Source organism: Dipteris shenzhenensis, chromosome 33 (genome assembly GCF_047967505.1).
Source record: "Dipteris shenzhenensis isolate YYH24624 ecotype China chromosome 33, Dip_SZ_1.0, whole genome shotgun sequence".
NCBI lineage: Eukaryota > Viridiplantae > Streptophyta > Polypodiopsida > Gleicheniales > Dipteridaceae > Dipteris > Dipteris shenzhenensis.
The window spans coordinates 29,792,048-29,802,084 of record NC_141628.1 but is presented as its reverse complement, the minus strand read 5'-3'; the positions used below and the strand labels follow the sequence as shown (position 1 = coordinate 29,802,084).

At 44.2% G+C, this 10,037-nt stretch overlaps 1 protein-coding gene across 1 annotated transcript in view; it reads right to left on the bottom strand.

The window, feature by feature from the left end:
• Positions 1–8,174: 8,174 nt before the first annotated feature.
• The window catches only part of LOC147879939 (uncharacterized), a 68,864-nt gene continuing 67,001 nt past the window's right edge, over positions 8,175–10,037 (bottom strand). Inside the window, exon 6 of the transcript XR_015540675.1 lies at positions 8,175–8,735. The gene's annotated coding sequence lies outside the window, so the exon portion shown is untranslated. The remainder of the gene's footprint in view (positions 8,736–10,037) is intronic.

Sequence of the window (10,037 nt, the reverse complement as noted above, 5' to 3'; positions counted from 1 at the left end):
GATGAATCCCACCCACAACAAGCACTCCAGTTCTTCACGCACTTGCTTAGCCACGTGCGGATTCATACGATACCTCTGTATCTTCATCGGAGTGACATTTGGTTTGAGGTTGACCCAGTGTTGGTAAAACGTTGGATCCAGACCCTTCATATCCGCATAGTCCCAGGCGAACACATCGAAAAATTCCCGCGATAGGGCAATCAATTCGCTGCGGAATTTAAGTGCTGACTTTGACTGGTTTAGATGTGCCATCCACTCTGAGATAAACCGTATCCAGAGCATCCTCCTAAATGCGCATGACTCTGGTCATTCATTCTTCGAATTCATACGATACCTCTGTATCTTCATCGGAGTGACATTGGTAAAACGTTGGATCCAAACCCTTCATATCCGCATAGTCCCAGGCGAACACATCGAAAAATTCCCGCGATAGGGCAATCAATTCGCTGCGGAATTTAAGTGCTGACTTTGACTGGTTTAGATGTGCCATCCACTCTGAGATAAACCGTATCCAGAGCATCCTCCTAAATGTGCGTGACTCTGGTCATTCATTCTTCGAATTCCCTCTCCTACTACAGGAGATCCCGTACATCCGATTCTGCTGCTACTTGCTGGGGCTTAGATGACTCCTCCAAAACAGGGCTGACCACGTCCGCCAGGCAACTTTGATGCATGTAACTATCGGTAATACCTTCCACATCGATGGTGAAGATAGGAACCAACTCTAGATTTGCCTTGAGAAAGGCTTCCTCCTCATCATCCTCCAATCCGTCTGCCATGTTCAACATCTCAGGGCCAACACAAGTCGGACCGCATCCGCCAATGGTGCTACCACTCCCATTGTGACCCGCACTTTCTTCTTTCCTCTCCGCACTGAAATGACGTTCTGCTCCCAATTTTGCTTGACTTTCGCTTGCCGCAAGCAAGGCCTACCCAAAAGGATGCTATACTCCCGTGTTGTAGCTTCCATGTTGAGCACCACAAAGGACACCATGAATGATATACCCGCCACCTTTAGAACAACGGCCCGCAAGATTCCGAGTGGTCGACGAACCCGGCATTGATCAGCCATGTGGACTAAGAATGGCGTTGGCTCCCAAGACATCTAGCCCATTTCTTGGCAGGTCTTCAAAGTGACAATATTGACCCTCGAACTGCCATCTACCAGCACCTGAGCAAAAGTCCGAGCTTGTGCCTTTGCGAAAATCACCTGAATTCTCATGTCGGTCAAAGGGACTGCCGGAACTAGGCACGGATCAGCTTGGCATAGCTCCACCTCTTCTAGTTCAGACTCCGTGTGCAGGGAATGCAACAATTGCCAATGGAGTCCCAGAACCAGATTAAGCAATTGGCCCAATGAAATTTGGATAGGAGCCTCCAAAATGCACTCCAACCCCGGCTCCCTTTCTGGAGAATTCACCCATCTGTTGGCTTGGTTAGCAACCAACAACAAAGTTGCTTCGGCCGCCGTCGGACCATTTCTTGGTAAATGTAATTTGAACTTGGCTTGAGTCTCTGCCTCTGATTGAACAACTAGTTCCACAAACTGCACCTTTCGTACCTCGCTGGACGTCATTGCGGACTCTGGCAGAGACATCAATGGTGGCTCCTTCGTCACCAACTCATAGACTTGGTGTCACACATATTCCTAAGCTGACCAATCCAACATCTTGTCACTGTTCTTGGGAGTCGATCCTCACAGCTTGGTACTAGCATGGGTGATTATGCTAATCTCCGGGCACACCAATGGATCATCATCAACAATGTGTACGGAAAGACACAAATGGTGACAACGTATAGTAGGCCTTTTGACTGCGACTTTGGAGTAGATACGATTTTACATTTCTTTTGTTATTTTCCTTTGCCAACGAACCTTTTGTCCATCTCTCAAAGCTAGTCTCCCCAACACTTCAGGATGAACTTGTGCTTGCCATTGAGACATCAAACCATTGATCACAAAACCACTAGCTTGAAGCACTTGTATCTCATCTTTACTTAGTGATGTTCCCCTGCTCACTGGCCATCTAGCAAGGGCCTGGTCCTGCAAACCCTCAATAGCCTTTGTGGGGCTCCAACAATGGTCCACAATATCTCCACAAAACCATGTCATTGACTTTGAACACCAATTGGAGTGTTTATTCTTCCATAGAAGCTAGGGGCAGGGACACTAAATGATCCAGACCTCCCTTTAAAGTCTTTCAACTTGTCACACTTGTATCGCATGTCCTCTATGAAACCCTAACACCTTACTTTACTACCAAGGTTTGTGCAATGAATTGCCCACTTTGTTTGATGAAGATCAAATTCCTCCAACACACATTCATTATCATATACGTTAGCTAAAACACGAGATCCACTCTACCTGGCAAGGAGGATCTTCGCTGAGCTTCGATAGTTACTCTTTGAAACTCTAGGCGATGTGAGTCATTCTCATGAATCGTATCTGACATGGATTTTGGCCATTTCTTTCTGGAGGTCTTTTCATTGCCCATTTCATTTCCACATGGTTTTTCAACCTCGATCTTCTCAGCCTCATCATTTGTCAAGTCAATGAATTCTCATTTGCTACTGCAATGCATGGTTCTTATAGTATCCCTTTGCATCAACTTCTCAACACATGGTCCCTTTCCAATATGCTTGCCTCTCAAGTAAGATGCATGCTTTGTGCTTTGCAAAACCGCACTTGTCAATTCTAATGTGCATGCATCATAGTGACATATACTTAGCACCATTGTTTGAAGCTAGCCAACTACCATGGATGGACTCTGCTGAAATAGTTCTTGGAATAAGATATCTTTTATCTTTATCCATACCCTGTAGAAGATATTTTGTAGTACGATATCACACCATCAGAGGTAGTATCATCTATCTTGGTTCAATGCTGTAAACGTAATTCATATTGAAATATCCAATGTAAAGAGCAAGGCAATACTTACATTAAGCATATAATCACTCCAATGAGAAACCCTTGCATGCCACCAAGCCAACCATGTTTCTATCATCTTCACCCTTTCCTTCAGCACATGCCAGCCATGAACATTGAAGACTTGAATTCCACCTCAGAATTTGATTTGGATGGAGCATTTTTCCAACGTCGGCATCTCATCTTGAACTCTTGTTGATCATGAGATGATGGCACACTTAGAATGCTTCTCTAGATTATCCTCCCAATGCCACAAGCAAGACCTTTCCTTGGTTTCCATCACATTATCTGGACCACCATCGAAAGTAGTCCTTACTATCCTCCAATTTACTTGTGCTTCATCACCCAAGAAGCCCTTAAACTCTGCCATGCCATATCCTTCTCTTTCGATGACTTTATTAAGGAGAGTCCAAAAAAGCACTTGAGCATCAATATCCTCAACTTTAAAGTCACATGTAGCTATGGTTTCAAGTTCCTGAGTAAATGGATTGTAAACATGACATGCCATTGTTTCCCAATCATGAATCCTTTTCACAAAATCAAAACAAGCCCAACAACCCTCAAGCCCTCCCCTAGGGCGCATCTTGTTCACCAAATCAACACCTAAACCTGGACCTTGGGTTTACATCTTAAACACATGACACCTATTGAAAGACAAAAAAGTTAATATCCCTGGGAACACAAGGCTCTAGAAGTAATCATACTTGCTCTTTATCTTTAACTGCAAAATTTTGTCAAAGCTAGTTTCCATGCCTCCACCATCTTGCAATGCATCCTTCTTCCACTTAGATATCCAAAGAAAAACTCACTCTACTTAGAAAACATACAACTTTGGAGTCAAACTATAATCATAATTGAGAGAAAGTGGTTTAGCTCTTTGTGTCCAATAATGGAGAAAACTTTGTTAAGAATGACTGTCAGGAATGATTGCATCAAGTATAATATCTTTGGCCATTATTTTTTGAATATATTTGGGTCTCAATTGACCAACACTTTTGACAAAAGTAGTAACCTTGTCCATCACCTTTCTAGATGTACCCTCTAAGATAGCATGTAAATGACATCCAATATGAATTATGTGTCTTGTTACCTTTCTTCCATCTATGTCATTCGGGTAACAAATATACATTTTACATGGGCAAGATGCTATGCAGTGTGGACTTTTTCCACAATGGTAACGTTGCAAAGCTCCAAATTCGTATGTAACCTATCCATTACCAACCACTTTATAAAGCTTTGTGCCACTAGATGCTGTTTTCTCTCCGCAAGCCATCCAACTCCCCAGGTACCTTTGTTTGCTCTCGACTCTCTTCCTTTAGTAGCTTTGTAAACTCTAACCATCCGTCCCCTTCACGATGACTTCTTTGTTTTCCCTTCTACTTACAGTAGCTTGCTCTGCTAACCTTACCCCAAAGAAGCTTTGGCGTGTTGCCTCCAGTTTCGTTTTTCTCTTTGGACAGCTTCGTGTTGTCACCTCACTAGTTTGAAAAAAAGAGCTGTGCGTCGAAACCGTCGCCTAGCTTTTGCTTGTCACTCACTTACCTAGTATATTCATGTTTGCAATTCACTCGTGGTCTGAGTCCTTTTGCTTTTCCTCTCTCCTTTAGCGACTCAGTGGCATCGCCATCATCTTGCTTGGAAGAGCCGACTACTTCTTTCCCACTCTCTCCACCCCGGATTTCTTCGCTCATTGCTCCCAGCAGCTCGCGGGCTTCTCGGATCCCTGCCTGATCACAAGTTGGTTAGGATTGTAGTAATCGCGGATAACGCCCTCTACATCGCGCACGATCGACCCAATCTGAAATTACGGGTCCCTCCCAGCTCTTGATTTCATATCTACTACATAGTGAATGAGTACAATAGTCTTTTGAAGCGTTCATCCATGAACTCAGGCTCCGTTAGCAGCAGCTATGAGAATTGCATTCTTGTTAATCAACGGGCACGCAGCACCTCGCTCGGATGTAAGTAACTGCCAGTACGCAAGCCTGACTGTTAGGATGCTTTGCAATGACGAACAGCTACAGTAATGCCTAATACCCCAGCCTTGAAGCTTCTATAGCCATGACCATCCACGGTCAGAATCTTTAACACGGCAGAATCTTCAACACCTCCACTGTGTGCCCAATGACATGGGAGAAATGACCTGCAAAGCCCATTTGGTCACGATGCACTGCCCATTGATCGTTGTTTGATTTTGTCAAATCTGTCACGCCCATTGAGCTGCCGAATTTATTTGCCGCTGCTGTAGAGCAGATGAGCTGTATAGAATTCTCGCCCTTGATTCACCTCCCTCACTGGTACTGATTTTGGTCAATGTCGATCCAAAGCCAGTGATATCGAGCTGCCATTAGATTACTTCGTTAAATCTGTCTTGAATAACTTCGGTAAATGCTACGGCCATTTGTGATCTAATAAAGCCAAAATGCTAGTCGTAATTGTTGTCTGAAGTCGCTAGGAATCCTTACTTCCAAGACCCTTGCGGACCCTATCGCCAGCGAAAGGGTCGTTGGAGCAGCACATTCCCATGCCCTTCCTAGATGGGGAATTTCATCATCTTCTTCCTCTTCTTCATCTTCATCTTCATCTTTTTCCTCCAAATTCTTCACCTCCATCTCTAGGCTCTATCGCCTCATCCCCCTCATCCTTCACCTCCTCAGATCCCCCTCACACCGTTCCCTCCTCAGATTTTTTTCATCAACAATTTCCTGCATTGGCCACCGCCCGAATGCATCTTCTGCAGCTGTGACTATCAAGACTGCCTTTCCTCATTGTTGAGGGTAAAGAATTCAATAAGTATTAGCAACTCTCTGTTTATTTAAGTGTGGTGTAGCGTCCTAATGCCTAAAAACAAATCTACAATCATATTGCATTCTACATAGAAGCCTGGACGAATTACAAAGGTCTGAAGGCTTCCTTTCAAGCAATCTCTCTTGCCTTCTATGTGTGTGTGTGTGTTGGTCTGGGTCTCGATTCATCAAATCTTCATGTCTTTGTAGAATTGACTATTTCTTGAGATTTAAGATATATCTGGTTGTAGCCCACAATCAACCAAGCTCATGATGATTTGTCATCTGGAGGTGTACTGAGCTGGTTAATCAAAGCTCACTATTATCGGAGTACAAAATCCTAAATGGACTGGTGTTCCTTTTGCTTTAGTGTGAAACTTTTCTCATTAATCTCCTGTCAAATTTTTTAATAAAAGATTCTGACATTTGTTGCCAATCCTTAAAGTATCCAAAAGGGAATTGGTTGAACCAATGCTGAGCTATCTTTGCCAATGTGCATAGAAAGTAGTTCATATACTCTTTTTTTGTCACTACACCGTTGATATGACAAACACGCAAGAAAATTTGCAAATGACGGTAGGGATCCTTGTCTTTAGTCCCCTTAAAATCATGGAATTCGACCTTAATGGAAATATCTCATTTAGCCTTGAGAGTGGGCAACTCGGTTGAAACTTCCTTGGCTCAGGTTCCATTTCCATGGTGACACTCTCCTGTATGGACATACTCATGGCGGTGTCCTTTGGTTGCTGACATGGGGGGCTCTTTATTCCAATGAGGTATGGCCTCAACCAACTCCCCTGCTGCAGAAATCAACTCCTCCGCTTCCACAGGAAACGTCGCGTGGAGGTAGTCAATGTCACAAAGAAATTCTGGAGAAGCGAAAAAGGCTTCAGAATCATGCACAGAAGGTGGGTACGGAGATTCGTTCTTTCTGGCCTGGGTGTTTGTGCCAGAGTAAAGCATATGCCTGTTACTATAACATTTTGGAAGATGTTCGATTTAAGGCATGGGGACACATAGAGAGTGTTAAGGGGACACATAGAGAGTATTACGCGGAACACCACTTCTTCCCCACTTATCCCAATTGAGGTGAAAGTGGAACTTCGCCAAGTAGCCAGTGGAACTTTTGTTATTGCAGGCCTCAATCTTTGATGAAGCACATGTCCACATCCTTGTACTTGTGTCAGACTCGGTGTTCCACAGGACTGATTGTCTATCATCTTGACGATGACGGTTGTCGTGATGACTTCGTACTGGTTCTAGACTCGATGTTTGGTATCTAGACGACGGAGCAAGGCTACCTATCCTACGTCCTCACAATGACAGTTGTCGTGACGCTCTGCCAACATAACTTCGCTCCAAGTCTCGATCAAAAGCTCAGCCATGACTATGTTGGTCTTCTACTTCCGAGACATGTATAGACCTCTGTCGTTGTTCCCTGCTGGAAACATGTCCAGTTTCAGACCTTGATTCAGAGTGTCGGCTTGGAAAACTATGATCATAGGTCATTTTGCATCATGACCTGTTGGACTCCTCAAAATGGAGACTTTTTATGGATTACTGCTCGGTTTCTTCTTGCTAGTGCCTGAAAAGTTTGTCCCTATAGAAAGGATCAGGTCTTCTTGGACGTATACTTGGAATTTGTGAGGTATCCTGGAACATCTCTCCATTTCTCGTGGCCCTGTCCCAAGTTTGTTGTCACAAAAGGTTCTTTGGATCGTCTTTCGAATTCCACTAGTCATCACGTACGGCTCCGATATCATGGCAGCTTTCTGGTCTTCCATATTCTACCAACCTCGACGACCTCTCTCACAAGTATTCTTCCCGTCATGCCACATATCTTTCTCTCCTCACAGATCGCGTCTTAGACATCCTGGCAGCAATTGAATAATATGTAGGGCTATCTAAGAGCACTCCTCATTCCAGTTCCCCATTATGAGGAGATAAGATCGTAAGATATTGATACCCTCAGACTGTCCTAAGAGAAACTATTTATAGTAGTTTATCACACCGAGTAGTTGTAACTCATCTCGGGTCATCATATACTGTTATTGTTGCAACTTGTACACTCAAGTCTATAGACTTCTATACTCAATTCCCCACTCAACACTTCCAGCATGTCACTCCCCAACAGGATCACGAAATATTAATGATCTTTTTCAATGCCCCGAGTTGACTAGTTAGATGCTTCGACCGAGTTCCTAGCACACATTCTCATAACGAAGATGCTCACTCTTGCAATCTACAGGTTGTGTTGTAGGGCTGGAGGTTGTTACGGAAGTAAGTGAATAGACATCAAGAAATTAACAAAAGGGTGACATACCAAGCAAGCAAACTGTATGAAGACAGGCAGAGATTGCTCAAGTGGAAAGAGGCAAATAAATGTCGAAATCATTATAGTAAAGAGCTTTCTATTTGCAATAGCTTATAGCTGCGAAGTCATAGTGTTTCACTCAACAATCCACTTGAACTCACCCTCTCCATGCCTCGACTAGGGCTAAGATGCTCTATGAATCCCTACACAACAGTCTATCTATCTCTCGCTAAAGTCTCACACCAACAACAACCACAACAACTCAATCTATGTTAGAACGGAAACCTTTTCTAAAGGAAAACTTGCCAACTACCTTGGGTGAGTTCACCTTCTTCTAAACTAGCTTAACTATCGTGGACTGCATTTTTCCATTGGATGGTCTTGCTAGATTCCTGCCTTGACCTTGAATATTTGGAACTCGACCTCGCCACATCAGTGCCTAGATCTCTACTGCTGCTTATCCGTCACCTGCCACTTCAGCTCCACCGTCCGAGTTCTGTGTTCTGAGTCCCTCATAACCCGAGTCGACTGTTAACCACAGGTTAACAACCTTGCATGCAAGAGCTCTATCCTAGTCTTCCACCACATGCATTTGATGTCTTTCATCATACAGGAGAATTGCAACCATCTCATCCAAGATCATGTCAACATTCACACGAAGGATTTTCACCATTTCATCATAGGTTGGGGGGAGGCTTGTAAGCAAGATGGCCTTTGAGTCATCATCTTCGACCTGGATTCCCGAATTCGCTAGCTAACGAAGAATGGTCTTCATCCAAATTCAAGTGCTCTCCAAGTGTCGCTCCTCATATGCGGACTTAAAAATTCCTACTTGAGGACTTTCGAGTTCTTCAATCCTGCACCAAACAAGGTCTCAATAGCAATCTCATTCTCGTGGATAGTCTCCTGAGATCTAGATGACAATGGAATTTAGATCCCAAAGCGCAGCCCAAAATACTGAGAGCTCGTTCATTTTTGCTCTCCCACAACTAGATCTTTTCCGAGCTGGGTTTCTTATCAGTTCCTTCAACAACGGCCCACAAACCTTTTTCCATGAAGTAAAGCCTCAGGGTGAGCTGCCATGCAGCAAAATTGCACCAGTGTAGACCACAATCTTTGCAACTCACTCAAATTTCATATCCATGATTTCTCCCGCTCTGATACCAATTGTTGTATCTAGAACTACACTGCATAAAATAACAAAGTCTCACTCAAAAGCAATTGCACAAGAGCACGCAGAAAAGAGCACACAAAAAGAGAAGTCTTACAACTCAAAGACTACATCTTTAAAACTCCAATTTACAACAACAGTGCCATAGATAAAGAAAACGAGATGCCCACGAGCATCAATCATGGACAAGCAGCACACAGCTGAGTCGATCTTGCCATAATTCGAGGGAGAATGAGCTTCAAAATTGTTGCCAAGGAGCTACCTACAATTTCGCCTTGCATCACCACCAAACAACATACAATACTTAATGTGGCACTTCCATGCAAATAGCCCACAGTTAGGGGAAACAGAAACGGGGAAACGGGGAACGGAACGGAAACGGGAACGAAAACGGAAACGTTTCGGGATTTCTGGGAGGGCTGAAACGGGGAAACGCCACATCAGCAAGGGGGGTTTAGAAAAGGGGGTTTTGAGATGAGAACACACACATTTAGAATGCTACAGCCTACAGCTTGAAAGAGAGCCAAGGGTTGAAAGAGAGGGCTGAAACTTGAAAGTGGGGCCTGAAAGAGGAGGGAACAGAAGGCTGAAAGAGAGGGCTGAAAGAGGGGGCTGAAGGAGGGGGCTGGAGGGGAGTAGATGATGATGGAGGGCTAAAGCAGCTTGCAGGAGAGAAAGGAGAGGAAAGGAGTGAATGGGGCTCAAGGAGGGCTGGAAAACCTTGAGGATGGAGAGAGTATAAGGCTGAAGGAGTGGAAGGAGGCCAAAATCGAAAGCAAAAAGACAAAAAATGGGGCTGGCAGGCTTCCATGACTGGGCCATGGGGCTTGAGGAGGTGCTCAC